We start from the raw sequence: 20,325 nt of genomic DNA on the forward strand, positions 1-20,325 counted from the left end.
TTAATCCCATACAGGTGGACCAATTTCAATTTTCTTAAGTTGTTCGATTGCATTATTTTGATGAAAATTTATTCAATCATTTTATGATTAGCAACTTCCTGAAAGATAAGTTCATTAATTTATAATAATAATAATAATATAGCACTTATCTGGTCCACTTGCTAGAGTTTCTGCTTTTAGCTTTTGAAGACCAATGTGCACCTGCATATTTTATAATCGTCACGTCATCTTTTTAGGGGTCGAATTCTTTTTCGAGATGACTTAAATTATTTTTTCATGTATTTTTTTTCATGTTACTTTAAATTGTTTTAAGCAACGCCATTGCACGGAGAAATGATAAAATAACATGCAGAATGATAAATGGTTTGTTTCTAAACTTACCTTCAATATATTATACGTAATTTTCCATTGAAACAAGCTGAAAAATGTGAATTTAGCGTGATTCCAATTAGCTCACTGCCTCAACTGTTGTAAATTCGTCACTGCCGTTTTATTATTCAAAAATATAACTATTTTTATTTATAATTAATAAAAAATGGAATTATTAATTTTTAATTTTTTAATACAGTTACTTAAATATACTTCAGTTGAATTATTTTTTTATTTATATGTGAATTTGTGACAAAAAAAATTAATAAAAAAAATTAATGCAAGATCTATATTATTATTTCATTTGTTTGTTCTGCGATATCTTAGCTATATTTAATGGAAATTTATTAAGCTGTTGGAAAATAGTTGTTTTCCTATTGGTGTAGAGGGCTGCCATCAATATTTTCACGAAAATTAAAATGTTTTTTTAAATTTACAATCCCTGCGTTTAATTTCGTATAAGGACATAATGCTGATAAATAATTTGGTAAGCTTTAACAAACTATACATCCTTAGCATTGGAAGTATTTTAACCTTCAATATTTTTGGTACTCTTTATATTGTTTATAAAAGAGGTCTGAAAGTCATTAGCCATAGGCTATGCAGCTTTTAACCATCACAATGTTGCTGTTACTATAGCAGGTTAATGCATAGATATGATGTAATTTGATCACATTTAACTGGGTCAAGTGTATTATTATTACATCTTAAGAAGAAGTGAATTTAAAATATTCTTTTTATATAACTGAATGTATTTTTATTGTTTAATGTTCGATGTGCTGATGAATGTTCGATATTTGTTATATGTTTGCAATACTTTCAAAAAAATAACAAGCTATGGTGGACTTGACTTTTAGAGATCAATAATTTTCTGTTAAAATAAATTATTGTATACCAAATTAATAAAAGTTACTTTCTTCAACTTTGTTCATAATAAATATTTTCTTTTAAATTTTCAAAAATATTTTTTCAACTTTTTATTGAATATCACTTTTGTTAAGATTATTTAAAAAAAATTTTTCAATTTTTCGTTTTCTCTTTCCAATTTGATTGTGAATCGAAGTTTCGTACATTTTTAAAGAAAAAGCACGTTTTTAAAGAAGAGAAGATTTTAACAACTCAAAACATGTATCTATAATAGATATATATCTTAAATTATTTCATTTCGATTTGCGGGATCAAAACAGAAACTTTCTATTAAAAAGTTTAAAAAAAGAATTGAATCGTGTTGGTATTATGATTATTATATAACTGTTTCTTGTACTAAAAATAAATTTAAGATGAAAGATTAGTTTTATATTCGTCTTATTGGTTTTGATTTAATAAAATATTAGATTGTGAGTTCATAATGAAGCGAAATTTCCATGAATCTTTTACTGCCTTTTTGAGGATTCAAAAAGGCAAACTTGGTAATAAGGAAATTTGAAGTTTTAACAGTGATTCGAATTAATTCAAATCGAGTTTTTCGATTTCCCTTTTTATCAACAGCTTCTTTTGTCTACCGTATGTCTTGAAAGAAATTTATTGACAGCACGTGTTTAGGAAAAAAAAATGTCAAATGTGTTTAAAAAGTGTTTTGTTTCTTGAACTGCCTGCACATTTTTCACATTCTTGTTGTCAGTAACTTTCCTTCACCATGTCAGACAAAAAAGTCTCCGGAAAACAGAACTTTCATGAATTCGATACTCGACCTACTAATAAAACATCTTTCAAAAAGGCAGAAACATATTTTCAATTGATTGCTTACTTTCAGTCAAGCATTTATGGTTTAATATGAATCTGTCATGGGTAATGACACATATTTTCAAAATTCAGACATTTAAGAAAAAACTATATTGCACAATAATCAATGATTTCAGGGCCGGATTTAAAATTCTGCCGCCCTGGGGCACTGAAGAAAATGCCGCCCTCTGACTGAAATTTTATTTTAATAGTTTTGATATCTTATTAGAAATAAATTAATTAAACTATTTTAATAGCTTTCACTTAAATTTCTTATATTATAATATACAAAATTTTAATTTGATACATAATGCATAAATTATATTTCTTGAAAGATAAAATGTTTATTTAAAAGAATTAGTTGATTATATATTGTATAGAAAATGTTTTCTCACTTTCCAAATTTTGCCGCCCTAGAAAATTTGCCGCCCTGGGCACTAGCCCCGATTGCCCCTAGTGTAAATCCACCACTGAATGATTTTAAAATTAATCAATACTTGATATAAATTGTAAAAATTCAAGGCCGTATCGCTTTTTTTAGTGATTAAATGGTTTTCTGAACTAGTGAAATATGATTTAATTTTTTTAATTTTAATTTTAAATGGTATTACAATTAAAATTAAAGTCATTATTGAAATGTATATGAAGTATAATTTTGTAATTATCATTCAAATATCTTATGAGCAAAATATTATATATTTTTTGAAATCGATGAAGCGTTGTTTAGGGCTCCGTAGTCATACAAGAAGTCCTTACGTTTTCTTAAATACCTTCTGACCCAATAATTTGTATGTTTCCTTTGTAATTTACTCATTTTTCATTCATTTCTATCTATCATTATTGGAAAAGCGTACAATAAGATTTAACTCATATGAAAAGTGTTTTTTTGTTTTCATGAATGAAAATTACTGTAATTATTTAAAAGTGATTTTGACACAAAAATTACGAAATCGGATTTATTTAAACATAATCCTGCCTCAGTCAACAGAATCGTATACCTAGGACGTTCGGGACCAATGCTTGAAAGTAACTACAGGATGAAATGAAAAAGCAATTGTTGAAAGTGGCTATACTTTTCGGTAACAACCGTTTAAATTCATTTCAAGTTTTCTTAAAGTAGACAGAGCAATACGTTCAAATAAATTCGATTTGAGTCAAAATTAGTTTTGAATAATTAAAATAATTATAATCTATGAAAACAATAAGGCACTTCGCATATGAGTTTTATAAAAAAAAACCTTAAAATTTCGGTAAACAAATAGTTTTTAGCGAATTGCCGAAGGAAATGGAGATAGATGTCAAAAATGACCATCGTTACAATTTATATACTATTTGATAGTCCAATTACACACAGTTTTAAGCAAAAAAGTACTCTTGTGATTTTTTTTATAACGCTTAATTTTGCGAAATAAAAATTCTTGAAACATTAAAAATGCAATATTCGAATTTAAGAAAAATGTGTTTTTTTTCCTTCAATCTATGAGGGAATTCCCTTAGCTAACGCAGCTCCTGCGATACGAATTTTTTTAACTTTTGTAACGGAATGATTTGGAAATCAAAAAAATTGAAATCAAAGTTATTTTTTCCGATTTTTTATCATTCATTCCGTTTTCGATTAATTTGGATTGATTTCAGTTTTATTTCAATCGGAAATACAACAAGGTAGATTCTAAGGGTATAGATGGATAAAAAAATTTTAAAAATTGCGATCTCATTTCAACGGAGAAAAAACTTATAGCTGGTTAGCTAGTAAAGTAGATTTTTCTGTAATGAAATTAAACTGTTACATCTTGTACTCATATTTACAGTTACACAATAATATGCATATCCATATTTAATAAACTTATTATTATGTTATGATCGTTTAGAATCTTAGATGGATATTAGATTGAATAAAGTTTATAATTCTAGGTCATATAGACGGGTATTCTAGATGTAAACTATTATTCTACTTATATGTAAATCAATTAAATTGTATGTACCTTGAGTATATTGTAGATATAATTGTTTTTAATTCATATCAAAACTTTGAAATGGAATAATTATTTTATTTAATTAAAAATTAATATTTAACTTTTACAATAATTTATTTCATTTGAATGTGTATAATGTTATCAGTGCCAAACTTATGTATAGGTAGAGTAGGCAGCTGAATGTAGATCGCCAAAAAGAAAAATTCTCTACCATTTGCACAAAAGTTGAAAAAGAAATTTGGAAAAAATTAAAAACAAAAATAAAAAAAATTTAATAAAAATTTTTATTCTTCATTTTTATACCATGTATATATGAAATATACAGTATATTAAGTTTAGTCCCAAGTTTGTAACGCTTGAAAATATTGATACTACCAAAAAAATTTTGAATAGGAAATAGGTGTTCATAGAATCATCTAATTAGTCCATTTCCGGATGTCCTACCGTCCGTCCGTCCGTCTGTGGACAAAAACAAAAAAAGATATCAAGCTGAAACTTTTACAGCGTACTCAGGACGTAAAAAGTGAGGTCAAGTTCGTAAATGAGCAACATTGGTCAATTGGGTCTTGACCTATGGGCCCGTAGGACATATCTTGTAAACCGTTAGAGATAGAACAAAAGTTTAAATGTAAAAAATGTTTCTTATCAAAAAATAAACAACTTTTGTTTGAAATATTTTTTCGTAAACATCACTGTTTACCCATGAGGGCGCAAATTAGGTGTAAATTGTATAGTATCTATTATATAAATTGTATATGTATGTGCAATGTGATGTGTGTATAAAACACTATTTATGCATGGTATTTCAACAATTAACTCAGTCAATTGTTTGTTTTCACTTGTTTTTCTTAGTTTTTATTCTTTTCTTGGCTGTGGCATTCCCTTAAAAACTAAAAATTTGGATTGTTTACTTGAGGTACATGATGTATTACATGCGTGGATAAACATATAGCATATTTCTCATATACGTATCGATATCATTTTCATCCTTACCGACCGTTCTCTGCAGAAAAGTTCCACTGGTTTTTTTCGGATAAAATATATTGCAGCGTCACGCCATAATTGCCATTGCACATTCAATTTTTGTTTTTGTTTCGCATAATTGTATACAGGCCGCTGGTTTCCAATAATATATTACAAAAACAAAATAATGAAAATCTAATTTGTTGTTCTTGAGTGATAGAGATTTTCTATATTCATTGACATCATTATTAATTTTGAATTTAATTTTGAACAGCATTGTAAATGTCAATCATTTTTATAAATCACATATGTTGTTAATTTTTATAATTAAAAATCTCTTTGTTTTAACTTTTGAAATGATACAATCGAATTACTTTTTAAGAATTGTAGATAAAAAACGAGGACCTAATTTTTAAGTCTACTGATCATATTGGTCTTTCGAAAATAAGCTGGTTAAAAAACCTATTCTATGTTCAGAAGTGGCTAATTTTACAACAATTTTTTGAGCTTCGTATATTAAAAAATGTTATATTATTGTGAGAGCATAGAAAAATAATAATTTTTAGGTTTTATTATCTTTTCAATTTATCAGCGCTTTCACATTTTACTATAAAAATAGGAAAAGAGCTCTTGATATTCATGTAATTGATCAAATTTTCATCAAACGTTAAAAGGCTCCCTTCAAAAATTTTTTTCCGCCCTAAATACATATATTTGGTTAATGATAAGAGCGAATGCGTTATAAAACAACTGTTATGTAGAAGTTCATAATATTTAGAATATTTTTTTTAATTTTTAATAGATTTTGTCAGTCTTAATGATTAAATGGAACACTGGACAAAATTCGAACAGACTCTATTTAAATAATAATCTAGTAGTTAATTATAAAAGATAACATAAAAGGATATTGTTTTATATTATACGTAATTGATTATACTGTGAAGTTGTAATAATTTCTGTATTCGTTGTGTGCGTAGTCATGGTAGGGACAATAAAATCGATGCCAGCGCTTCCAGTGAAAAATTTTGGCGTTAAAGGAGGCTGTTATTACTAATTTGCAGTTCCTTACATGTTAATGTTATAGAAATGTCAAATTAAAATGATTGAAAAACACGAATTAATTAAACTTAATGCATTAAAAATTGTGAAAATAAGAAATCAAATTGCACAAATATTATTTTTCAAATGTTTGTGAGACAATAATATTAAATTTTCAATGTAAGTCTTAAATGCAATCCATACAATTATATATGCATCCATACAATTCTATAATTAAAGTAGTGTATCGTTACCATGGAAACGAAACTCACGCACGGAGCGAATAGGGTAACGTTTTATTATGCACTACGCGAATATTTATCAAGTATCTCTGGAGTTACTTGGATTAACTCGTGCTTAACTAATTTTTTAACTAAATATTTAATTATTGTTTTTGTATCATCAAACAAGATACACAATGTATAATAATAATTTTTTGTTTGTGCAACCTAAATTCTACAGCAGCCAGTAGTTAACAGATGCACTATATTACTTTCTGTTTAATATATATTAATTTTTTTAATATTAAATTTCGTTTTTTTTTTTTTTTTTTTTGTATTTTACACGTGGTGGTATATTGAGGATATTTTTATATTGTCCTAGTTATTTAAAAATAACTTCGAAAATGTGAAAGTCGTTTTTTAAAGCCAGTAAAATTTAATAAAATTTCATATCTCTCCAGTATTTCAATTTAAAATATTTAGACTCAATTTTTGTCCAAATATTTTTCTAGTAATTTTTTAATGATAAAATTCATTAAGGTTGTATGAGCGCCTGAGCAATTTTGGATAAAAGGCCTTTTTTTATGAAGTTAGATAGACTAAGTCTAAATCAATTCTGAAAATTTTAGCGCGGGGGAGTTGATTGCCTGATGATTTTAATAAAAAATTGACTTCAAAAGTAGGCATATTTAACATTGGTCTTATAAGAAAACTGTAGATGAATGATATGTTTTCATAAATTTCTCCAAAACTAGTCGGTGGAAATTAAAAAAAATTATTTAAATTAAAGTTAAAACATTAATAAATTATTAAAAACAAATAAAAACCCGTTGTGCCCGACTAATTAGGAATGTATGTATGATCACGGTAGTGGGGACACTAATTTAAAAAATATTTATTGTCAATTTTGATGGCGAATTATGGAATTCGCGAATTTTGGAAATTGATTCAAGTATATTTAATTTTTAATTTCGATTTTTGTGCTAAAAACAAGAAATTTTTATCAAAAAGTTAAAAAACATGATCCATAACCAAAATTAAATCGTTTGTGTTGGGTTTTTGTAGCAACCATATACAGACCAAATATTTTTTTATTTAAATAATACAATGTAAATTATAATTTGTAAAATTTAGTTACGGTAATATTATTACATTTTTTTCAACACAAAATTCTTATAACACAGCATATTTTTGTCGGGTAAATGTACTCTTTTAACTATAGAGATGATATTTACTCTTTGTAAAATAAAGAATTATTTTACATGAATGGCATTTTTGTGACCAGTTGTTGAACAAAGTAATCTTCTTTTTCTTAACATAAAAGAATTTATATATATGGAATCTACCTGACTGACTTTATACGAGTATGATGGATTTTTTTTTTCTGAATTTTTATGATTTTGAGAAGAAAAATTGGTGTGAAACTTTCCACATAACGTCTATATAATATGCATTTTTAGTCCTTGTATAAAATGCTGTGTGATACTGTCATTTTTTTCTTATTAAAAAAGATTTCGCTGATAAATTGGGCGCTTCTGCCCAACTTATCCAGGCCGATCTGCTCTCATCGAATTTTCTAAAGAAAATAATAATTTATACAAAGTAATTTATTCATTAAAGAAATCGTGCTAGGGTTTGCGGAGATAGTTCAAACCAAAGTGGCACCGTGAGTGTTGATTTTTGCCACTTTGGTTTGAACCACCTATAACTTGAATAGTTTGCAGAATATAATTGGCATATATATGGCTACTTTATTCCAAAGCTGTTTCAAAACTGTACATGGACGTTCAAACCGATTAAAATATTTTTATGTAAAAAAATAAGTTAGGGGCTCAAAATTTTATTCTCATAATACAATTGAACGAAATGGTAAAAATTTTTAAATATCAAATTTCAAAAGGATGTTGTAAATATACTTACTATACTTCATTTTAATTGCAAATTGTGAGGGGATTTATTTGAATGCAAATATTTAAAAATAATCATATAACTTATAATAATGACAAATTCGAAGATATATTGAATTTTTTACTAGGTATTCCTCTGGAAGCTTAGAAAGGCTGTTTTTTTTTATCAAATTTCAAAATCAATGATTTTTATTTGGAAGTCGAAATATATCATTAATTTATAAAAATAAATAATAAAAATATGTTAATTCAGAGCATTTATTTCCAAAATGAAAATATTATTAAAATAATATTATTGTAGTTTTGTTTATAGTAAAAATATTCATGGATAGTAGAGATACCAGGTTATTATGAATTCTTGAATATTATATAATATACTAAGTACATTTTGTAAAATAACGTAAATTATATTTAACTTGAATATTTTAAAATGAAATTTTCAATTTAGGTAGAACCACTTGACATTTTATCAGTTGAATATGATTTATTTTTTGGATATTAGAATAACTTTTATGTTTCTTGATTAATTTTTTTTTCTTTGATTTATAAATTAATTAACTTTGATAGGATATATGAAAATTAAAATCTGTAGGTATAATTCGAAAACGGTTTCATAAGAGCATGACAAGAAACTCTTTTTTGTGTAAAATACTTCAGAAAATCGACAAAGCTTTGTGTCAAGGAAACCAAACTTAATAGTTATTTAAAAAAAATTGTTATTAACGTATGCTTTACCAAATTACGCCTGTGGAGGAGCTAAGATATATTAGATCCCCTTTGAAGGTTTCTTATGTATGCATGTTTCTTTTTCGACATGCCTCCGTCACGAAGTATGAATATATAGATAGGTACTTTTCACCAAATTTCGTTCACCTATCTTCATAAAAGTAATGATTTTTGGAAAAACTTTAGGGGCGTATATTTCCTCTATGTAATATGGAGGATGAAATTTGGTGCAAAGTGGTAGATTGATCTATCACAGCCTGCGTGTCCATGTTTCCTAATTTAGCCATGTCGAAAAATTTTCCTCCGAAATATTTCAATTTTGAAGCCTTATATATCCCATCTGATGTACCTTAATCTGTTATTAACTCTTCACGTAGTCATCTTGCCTAGACTTTTTTCGTGTATTCTTCGTTCCATAATATCTTTTCGATAAAATTATGATATTTCTTTCTAAAGTACAAATGAATTTGGTTATATAACAAGCAACTAATTCAAACACCTTGGTATTTAATAGTTAAAATGACATATTGTATTTAAGTTTAAGTATTATTTTTAGTATTCATAATAAGTTATTAATAAAAACAATATATTTTAATGTAATGAACAAGACCAACGTGAATTGAATATTAAAATATCTATTAATATTTCATGATCATTATTGCTTCCACTCATGTTTACTTTCAGTAGTTGTAAAAAGTTATTGATTGAAAAAATAACAATTGAATGAATGAATATATGTATTTTATTTATAAATACACTAAAGACAATCAGTAATTATAAACAAAAGTTGTATATTTGTTTTTTAATTAATATTTTATTCATCTGTTCGTGTGTTTGTTTGTTTTTTAAACATTGAGAATACGTAGTTGACAATAAAGAATAATTTTAAGCACAACACACAATTTTCAAAGACAATCAAATGAGCTAATAATAACACTAATGATGTTCATGAAATTGGGCAAATTAAACAAATTAATATTCATTTGATAAATATACAAGTGAAATTTACAAAAAAATAAAAAAACCCCCGACAAAATCTTCGGGAACGGAACCCTAAACTCGCAGTATCTAAGAAAATTCTTCAATAAATAAACAGACGGGCAGACGACAGACAGACAACCCGAAATGACTAATTGGTGGTAGAAATGGACTAATTTGGTGATTTTATGAACACCTATACCAAAATTTTGTTCATAGTATCAATATTTTTAAGCGTTACAAACTTGGGACTAAACTTAGTATACCTTGGTATATTTGATATTCATGGTAAAATAGTAATTCTTTTCTTGTCGGGTATTTATACATTTAATTCAGCTAGTTATTATATACATTTGGTATTTCTAACATTTATTTGTTTGTATTTTTTTATTTTGTTATAGATCGTCATACAAATTGAAAAGTAACATCTAAAATAAATAAAAATGTTGTTAACATGATAATACTGTTATCTTATTAACTTTATTAAAAACATTTACTTATATTATAGCTCTAATAATATAAGAAATAACTTACTTTACGATATGTATGTTTCTTATATTACAATCATAATATCATTATATTTTATTATTTATTGTTATTGTTATTGAGAATAATCCCAACTACTTCTATATACAGACAACATAATGTAGCGTAGGAAATGAATTTATTGCAAAAGAGAGATTGTTTGCTCCTCAAACATATGTATGTTATAGTTTTTAATTTCCCAGAGGAAGTAAATGTAATGGGGTCGATATTGAAAATCTCCAGGGTATATATTTCCGTGGTTTCAAGGCTGCAATATCCGAATCAAACCTTTTCAATGTGATGTCTGTGTGTGTGTATGTATGTGCGTATGAGCGTATGTTCGTTCAGATTCTTTCGCCTCGATTATCTCGCGAATCAGTTATGACATTAACACGTGGCTGGGCTAATTCGATGCATAATTGCTTATTTAAAAACTGAAAGAGTTGTCTGCAAAATTAGTTGAGCCGTTTTTTAATGTTAATAAAAAAACTGGAAAAAACTGAATAAACAGAATCTGAAAAGTGGATGAAACATATTATATATATATGGAGATAATGATCGTTCCAGCATAAGCTGCAGTTCGAAGAATAATCTATGAAGGCTAACAAGAACTTTTTTTTAATGACATTTCCCCCTCTGGGAAGTTAGTCGTGTAGACTACAGGGGTCGTACTCACACGACTTCAGTACCACACCGACTATGTACTGCCAATTTTTTTTTTAAAATTTGTACATTTTTTCTAGTACCCATTTATGGTACGACTTTGGAAAAAATCACCTCTATCCAGGGTGAGACAGCGGACTTACACCTCACTCTTAAAGATTCAATTCAAAGGCTAAATAAGGCTCAATTCTCCCTTCACAATGTATTTAAGATTTATTCACACTTCATCCCAAAAATTCAAGATGATGGCGATCTCTTAATCTTATGAAATCGGAGGAACTTTATGCACACCATTTACCTCTGAATAAACTTAACCTAATCAAATCGTTCATTTTTCTTTAGATGTACTTGGGATAATTTAAAAAAAAAGCGTATATGGAAGTTATCCGGTGTGGTGTGAATCAGTATATGGAAGTTATGTGGTGTTGTTATCAGATGATTTTTATAATTTTTACGTTATAAAACTTTATGAATTGATTTTGTACTTGAATAATAAAAATAATGAAAATAATGAACGGTTATTTTTGTAATTATTAATGTTTGTTTTAATTATTATTACGTGCACATGCTCCGTGCATGCTATAAAAACAATTTTAATGTCAATGAAATGATAAAAATAATACTTAAGGTAGTACCAGCATGAAATCACTTTTCGACAGATTTGGCCGAATTTTTTTTCTCGGGTTTATAATAGCTTTATTTATGAATTCCTAAAATTTCATAATTTTTGACCGTTTAGATCGCGAGATATTTAAAGACAAAGTTCGCGATTTTGAGGGTCATGTCCCATTTAAAGCATGTAAAATGTCCGGTCTCTCCAACTATTTTTTATGATATTATTATATATTGAAGAAAAAGTAGAAAAAAATGTTTATACAATAAAATTCTAAAAAAAAATTTAGAAATTAATTTTCACTTTCGAGATATTAATTTTGACGTAAATTGATCGAAATTTGGACGTTGGCACAATTATTTCCCATTTTAAACGGTCAAAATTTCTGAAACTTTGGGAATTAATAGTAAGCATTATTAAATTCTTAAATTTAATTTTTCGTTAAATTCTGTCGAAAAAAAAATTGTACCATTGCTTTAACATAGAAACTGCAAATACCATGCTGGAACATCCTTAAAACGAAATTTAAATTCGAATATTTTATAATAGTTGCATATTACTTATATTAGCCAGAGATTGTTTCACAAACTAACAAGTCAAACACAATTTTTTTGCCATCATACCGCCCTAAAGACGGTTATTGGAGGCGCTATAGTATCTATATTTAAAATTATCGTAAATGTATAGGGGGTGATTTCGCGAATGGCAAAAAGAAAATAGTTATAAAAAAAATTAATATGCTCTAATTAAAATAACACCAGAGATAAAGTCCTTTTAATGACTTTTCGATTATGCCCAGGAGACCAGCGCTTTGACTCTAGAATTCTTTATCTTTAAGGTCGCTTTACAAATTTGAAAGCATCACTCAATAGGATAGGAGTACCTTTACATCACGTTCTTCGTAGCTTAAATCTTATTGAAAGACAACATGTACATGACTTCGAAACCCTTCTTTTTAAACAAACCTCTCTAATTCTAATTAACCTCTATTAAAAGTTGTAAAATCCCCTTTTTCAATAAATAACTTATGTGTTGTAGTAACCGAGGGATAAAACAATTTATGATGAGTTATTAACAACAAGATATAATAAAAAAAATTTTAACAAAAAGAAAACCGACTTCAAAAGTAAAACTTGTCCAAAACAAATTAATATGCACTAAAAAGTAAAAAAAATGACGATAATATAATGTAGTTAAAATTAGTGTAATTTTTGGAGTCGGTGTCAGCCAAGGAAACAACTCTGACAGAACAGTTTGCTACATTAGCTTGGCTGACACCGATCCCAAAAATAACAATAATTTTAACTACATTATATTTATCGTTATTTTTTACTTTTTAGTGCATATTAATTTGTTTAGCAAAAGTTTTTCTTTTGAAGTCGGTTTTCATTTTATAAAAAGTTTTTTTATTTTGTGATTTTTAGTGAATCTGAAGTACACTAACCAATTTGTCATATAAAAAGAATCACCGAATTCGGTTGGCGTGATATTGAGTTATTCGTCCTCTTGTCGTGCATACTTAATGGAACTTTAAGACTTTTATGGTTTTCGCATGGATACCGTTCTCAGAACTGGACCAAAATGAAATGGGACCACATGGAAATCACCAGCTTTTAAATAGATAAAGACCATCAAAAACCATCAAAATCGGTTTACCCAGTCGAAATTTCTGAGGTGACACACACATAAAAGAAAAATACAGTCGAATTGATAACCTCCTCTTTTCTGTTTGAAGCCGGTTAAAAAATGTTCAACACTATTATTTAAGACCATTTTTAAAACGTCCTATAGGTTTTCAACGTTTTAGTTTTTCCAATGAGAAAATATTAGTTTCTCAATTTTAATTGAAAAATATTTTGCGTCATAAAGTCGGATACACGGTTAATTATTATTCTTAAAAAATGCTCTGTAAGATATCATAAGAATTTATTATTCAAATAAAAACACTAAATAAAGAAATTGAGGAAATTTAATTCATAAATTAATTACAATAATTAATACTTTTATTTTCCAATTGTGGAAATACAGCTGTATGTGTGTATATGATATAATTAAACCATATAAACAGATATTATATTATTTTTCTAATATCCGTATAAAAATTCACAATTCAGGACCGGATTTACTTTTTATGAACCCTTTGGGAAGTATATCAATCAAAGCTATGACAATCCTATTTGAATGACGGTTAGGATTACGACATAAATTTATTTTTTTTTTTGCGGCCTGAAAATATTACCGGATTTACATCTTATGACGTCACTGAGAAGTAGCTAATTCAAGGATCAAATCCAACTTTTAAAATTTGTCTATTTTTAGGATATGATATCATTTTCCGATAGAAATATTTACATACTTATCATTTCGAGGAGTATATTATGACAGCAATAAAATTGGTGAGAAATTTTTTTTTTATTTCTAAATATTTTTTCTGAAGAAAATTATCCTAATTTCATATACATAAAACTGTATAATTAACTAAAATGTGAGTAATGTTCACAATAATAATTTTTGACGAATTTCTATATTCCTGATTTTCGAAACACGAGATAGTACAGAAATGTAAAAAATTTGCCACGCTGAGTAGTTCTTCACGTTATCTTATGTAAATTCGTTTCTGTATGAGTATTAAATAATATCGCTGAATAACATTTAATTACGGATGTTTTAACAAAAAAGAAAAAAAAATTAATTATAATCAGTACATTTGACCTTCATCAGTTTTGTAAAAATAAATATCAAAATTAATTCAAAATAAATCACACCTCAAATTAAATTCTAAATTTGGATTTGTATATTAAAACTAAACAATAAAAATATGTATTATTAATTTTCAAGGCTAATTAACTTTTGTAAATAAATAAATCTGCTGTGAACAGTACGCAAAACCTCCATATGTCTTAGTAGTCTGGAAGAAACTTTTGAGCATTGAGCCTAGCTTGGAAACAAATTGAATTAGCATCGAATAATAACATCGTCTTAAGTTTGGATATCAAATATTGCTCTAAATCTGGCTATCTCTAAACTGATGACTGATAAAGACCGCCGTGTGACAGCCTTCAACTACCTTGCTTTCACTTATTCCCCTTCCATAACATTCGAAATAGGGATAGGCATTGTTTATACAGGTAAAATATATTTAAAGATTTAATTTTTTGTATTAAATGTAAAATAGTCATAATTCATTGAGTATATCCGAACAGATGGCCATGGATTGTATTTTTACGTTTACCAGTATTACAAAAATCTTTAATTTACGGTTAAAAATGATGCTCATAAATGGCGCAGTAAAATATCAGACATAATTTAACTAATTTATTTATTTTAAAAATATATATATCTTTATATTATAGATCATGTGTTAGTCTGATTCATTCAGTAGTTTTATCGTGAAAGCTTCATAAATAAACAGACAACCTTACTTTCACATTTATAATACATATGGAAATAATAAAAAATTATATAGATATCGCCGGAAAATTCGAATTTCAAGTTTACATAAGTCAACAATAGGCCCGAAACATTATTCTCCTTTTTTTTGAGGTTTAACACATTGAAAACTTATGCGAGCGACATAATCTTCGTTTTTTAAGGTATATAATTGTTTGCACTCTTCAGATTTTCATGCACACAATAATGGCGTAAAATGTCAAACACGTATAATTTTGGCATCCACTTATCTGAAAGTGGAAAAAGGCTATGGTTGAAAAAAATAACGAAATTCTGTAGATTTCTTTTTCACAAACAAATCTTGTTGTCTGTGCATGGAGGTATAAAATATTTGAATAATGCGTTGTATACATAGGAAGTAATAATTGACAGAACAATAAAAATTTAAAAAAAAAGAAATGCTCCAGGTGAGGCTCGAACTCACAACCCCGGCATATCTCACAACGATTACTGTCTTATAAGTACCGTGCGCTAACCAATTGCGCCACTGGAGCGATGTAACTTCCAGCCAAAATATAAGCATTAATACGGATTGTCTATTAACACTTATATAATTTTTCATAAATTCTAATAGTAAATATTTACTCAACTGTGAATTCTTAAAAAAGTTTTTAAGAAATAGTTATATTTTTATTTGAAAATAAATAAGAGGATAAAAAAATTGTTTAAAGACAACACAGTGTTAAAGCAAAACGCAAAATCTTTGATAGGAAATTTAAATGTTTACGTTTTTCAAAAATTCAATACAAAATTAAACGAGTATTTCATGAAAAACTTCAATTAACCGAATTGATTTTTATTAAAGAACGAATGTCTAGCTACGCATATAAATTTCGCGTGTGTAGAGTCGGGAATCTACAGAGTGCGGATCGTCATCATGGAAAAATTTTTAAGGAATCGTTTTTCTTTTTTAATAAGACGATAACTAAAAAAATCAATATGAACTTTTTGAACTTTTGACTTAAAATGGCAACAAAGCCTACATTGCCTATGTTAAAACTACTGACTTGTTTTAAAAAAAAAAGACAACTTTTTTGTCTTTGGGATGTGTATTTTCATACCGATTGTAAGCTCGTTAGCCATATAATATCTCGTTAGCCATATAAAATATATGAAGTAAGAAGAGTTTTTATGGATGTTCTTATGTATAAAACAAAGAGGAAATGTGCACTGTGTGTTATGGTGTGTTATGGTTATGTGTTAATGTGTGTGATTGGTATTGCATGTGTACTACTTTAAGTGAAGACACTGACTGGCTGGTTTCATGTATACACATATACAATCATACAATCCCTCTTTGTTTTATACATAAGAACTCTTCTTACTTCATATAATATAAATGGCTAACGATTTGGTTTAATTGTATAATATAATATAATCTTCAGGTTAATTTCTTTAAGGAATTTAAACCTTGATCGTCACGAGACCCAAAATTGATTCTTGGTTAAATTAACTTATTTTTTTTTTTAATTTTTAGTCACAGTACCCATGTTTAACAATATGTCAAACTCTATTTACGGGGAAATTCCAAAGAAACGACCATAATTTCTATGAGAAATATTGTTTATGTTCCTCCCTTGCATCTGTTTAACAAAGCGGTATAATAAAATCAAGATGGTAAATTTTTCAATGCAGGTGACTGACGTACAATAGTGCAATGAATTTAATAAAATATTTTTTCTGAAATTGTTAAATAATAGATACTTTTAAGTAGCGTTTTGGCGCCAGAAAGCATGTTTGTCAGGTACTTAAATTAAAAAAAAAAAAACCCCGGCCAGCAAATTTTATAGTCGTCCGGGAATGAATTGATTTTCCTACTAAATATACAAACTCCTATTTGAAAGTTTAGTTTCTGACTGTTAGTAATAATTTATATTTTTTCATTTTTGAGCGATATTTTATTAATACCTGTAGGTGATTGTTAATGAGAACTTAAAAGTTCCTTGTTTTTAACTAAACGCATTGCATGATTGACTTGAATTAAATTTTTTTTTTAAATAATAAATGACTTAAATAAATACGTAGGTACTTATAAATTAATAACATATATTAGATGTATAATATTTAAATGATTACCTATCTTAAAGCGTTTAAACAATTACATTATGACTTAATTATTAACACAAGTAGCCTAGCAGGTAAATACATTATTATTATAAACAAACAATATCAGTTTACAATAATTAAATACTATGACAATCACTTTATCATGTTTTAATTATCATTTACACATCCTTTTTTAATTACCATTGGAATTTTAATATTTCCGATATAAATTCTTTTTTATTTCTTAAAACTTTTGCAGAGATTTTAAATACTTTACTTAGTTTTATTTTTGGAAGAATTCGGAATGAATTGTTTCTAATATTAATAAGAAGGTTCTATTTATTTTGAAAATAATCATTGATCAATTTTAATTTTTAGCGAATTGCCGAAGGAAATGAAGCTATTGCTTTTGTACTGATGTTAGATTTTTGGTCAATTTTCATATTCAGTCAATTTTAATTCTAACAAGTAAAAGTTTTTCTCAGTTAAAGCATAATATTTGATTTATTTGGGGAAAATTAATTGTTAAACCCCGAACTAATAAAGGGGGTGTAATAAGTTTGACCGCCATGCGAGTCTGTCTGTGGGCCTGCCTGTGGCATGGTGGCGCTCAAACGGATGTACCGAGATAACGGATTTTTTTGTTTCGTGTGAAATGTAATTTAATGAAAAATGTTCTACGATATGTTAAATTTGCGAGTTTAGGGAGTTTAGTTTAAACTCAAAATCGGTTCAGTTTGGAGAAGGCTCTAAGGAAAATGGTAATTTAATGGAGAGTGTTCTTAAATATATTTCTAGTGCGAGTTTAGGGTTCCATACCCAAAGAATTTGTCGAGGGATTTTTTAATTTGGTAAATTTCACTTGTTCGATGTTATATTTCCATTTTCTAAATTTTCCCGGCAGTCTATGATATGGGTCATGCGAACTATTATTTTACATCAGATAAACTATATTTAAATAAAAATAATAATTTCTGTTTATTTGATTTAAATGCATTCCCTCATATTTACTTGGATTTAGTAAGTTAAGTTTGTAACTGTTGGTGTTATACTCAGTTAAGTATAATTTGTTATGCATATCAAATCGAATGGAGAAAAAATATCAGTTTGTGATTTAGAAAATTATTTTTGTAGAATTCATTCACTATGACTTGTTCATGGTTTAATAAATCATTTTATTAAGAAAATACACGTTCAAATAATCTCTTAACTAATAATTGAGAGAAAAAAATTGTATTAACTTTAAAAAAAGAAGGTAACCAGCCATTTTGAAACTCTAATTTCACAAAAATAAAATTTTTATATATTCATTTGACGATTTAATGCATAGCTTTCAAAATATTGGATGTAATATTAGAATCTTGATATCCCTTTTCTTAATATTTCAAAATTTCATATTGTTATCTCTTTTCGTTTTTGAGTTATCGTTTCACGGACAGACAAACGGAAATGGGCAAATTAGGTTCATTTTATAAATACCTATGTCAAATTTCTGTTTGTAGCATCAATGTTTCTAAGCGTTAGAAACTTGAGATTAAATTAATATATACTTTGATATATTTCATATACAGGGTATAAAAACTAAGTAAAATCATTTTTAACAACAAAGTTTTAGGAAAAGGAGCCGATACGATAAAAAAAGAATAGTAGAAAGGCACACCATGAAAACACGTCTGTGATCCCTCAAATTTAACTCTAGATCCACGCCTGTCTACAGGAAAATTAATGATAAAATAGGTCTAATTTTAAAATAAAAATAAATTTTCGCGTTTTGTCTCCTATATTTTTAGTTGAATGTATCTAAACCTCATACTTTTCCAATTCTCCATAAAGCAACTTTTTACCATCGGTTGGCGAGGCTCTTGCTACTAAGTGTAAAGATGCATGTAGAGAGCAAAGCACACACGCTTTTCAATATGCAATTTAACATTATGGCTAAAATACTTTTGTACTTTTTAGTTTACATGCTAACAAAGCCTAGTTTTTTTCGGTTCTTAAAAACTATAATTCTTTTTTGATATCGGTTAATAAATAATACCTTTAATAACTAATAAATTATTGTTTAAATAAATAAATTCTACGTTGCTGCATGCTTGCCAACAGTAAGTATTTCTATACCAACTGTGAGTATAATTCTGTGTCTAGTAATTTTTTATTTTGTAATAAAATTATTATGGTTCGTCTAACAATCATCTAACAGCTAAATAATTTTTAAAAACCATAAATAAAATATATTACGTCATGCTAATTTATTTAAATAATACACGTGAAATATATATATGACAATTGAATGGAAATTATTAAGTTTTAGGTGATTGCATTGAAAATTTTTAATGGTAGCTAAGGAATCAACGAACGGGTAATGTCTGATGCTGGAATAGCCACCACAATACTCATCAAAACGGTAAAACTAGACTTAATATTATTATAAAAAACTGAAGAAGTTATAAGCTTTCAAAGAGTTTTACACAAAGTTTCTATGGCGATTTATTCTAATATCGCCATTATTCTAGCAGAAAATGAAGCCACTATATAAAATCGCCATAGACCCTTTGTGTAAAACTCCGTTTTACAAGAGAGAAACGGACAACAGCCTTTGAAAGTTTACAACTTCTTCTGTTTTTGTCAATTCTAATTTAATTTCGTTATAATATGAAGTCTATAGCTTTTCCATTTGATTGATGTCAACTTCAGTATCAGTATTTAAATATATTTTAAAATCAAATTCACTATCCTGTACGAGAAGAAAAATCCTTCTACCATAAGTGATGAATAAATTAAGTTACCATCTCTATTCACTTAAGTTTTCTTTATCGGATACCAATATGGTAGACCATTTCATGGTGGTTCTAGAGTGAAGTTTGATACAAAACCTAGGAAATCACGCTCTTGAGATTGGAGTAAAAAACCTTCACTTCCGTAAGGTCAATGTATCAAAGCTAAGATATACGTGACTTTTTTTTATATTAATATTCCAACAATATTTAATATGATTTCTATAAATTTTCACTTAATTTAATATTAATGAATGGAGGAATATAGAATCAAAAATTTGTTAAATACTTTATTTTTGCAAAAGAATTTATGTAAATTGTTTTGTATAAACAACAATATTTTTACTAAAAGAAAGT

At 27.3% G+C, this 20,325-nt stretch overlaps 1 protein-coding gene and 1 non-coding gene across 2 annotated transcripts in view; one reads left to right on the top strand and one right to left on the bottom strand.

Annotated features, from left to right (window-relative positions):
• LOC123296055 overlaps positions 1-20,325 on the top strand; it is a 106,530-nt gene that overhangs the window by 20,960 nt on the left and 65,245 nt on the right. The window lies entirely within an intron of this gene.
• Trnai-uau lies at positions 15,548-15,642 on the bottom strand. The gene is made up of 2 exons: positions 15,605-15,642; positions 15,548-15,583 (listed from the first exon to the last, which is right to left on the bottom strand). It is a non-coding gene; the product is annotated as a tRNA-Ile (tRNA).

This window comes from Chrysoperla carnea, chromosome 3 (genome assembly GCF_905475395.1).
Source record: "Chrysoperla carnea chromosome 3, inChrCarn1.1, whole genome shotgun sequence".
NCBI classification, from domain to species: Eukaryota; Metazoa; Arthropoda; class Insecta; order Neuroptera; family Chrysopidae; genus Chrysoperla; species Chrysoperla carnea.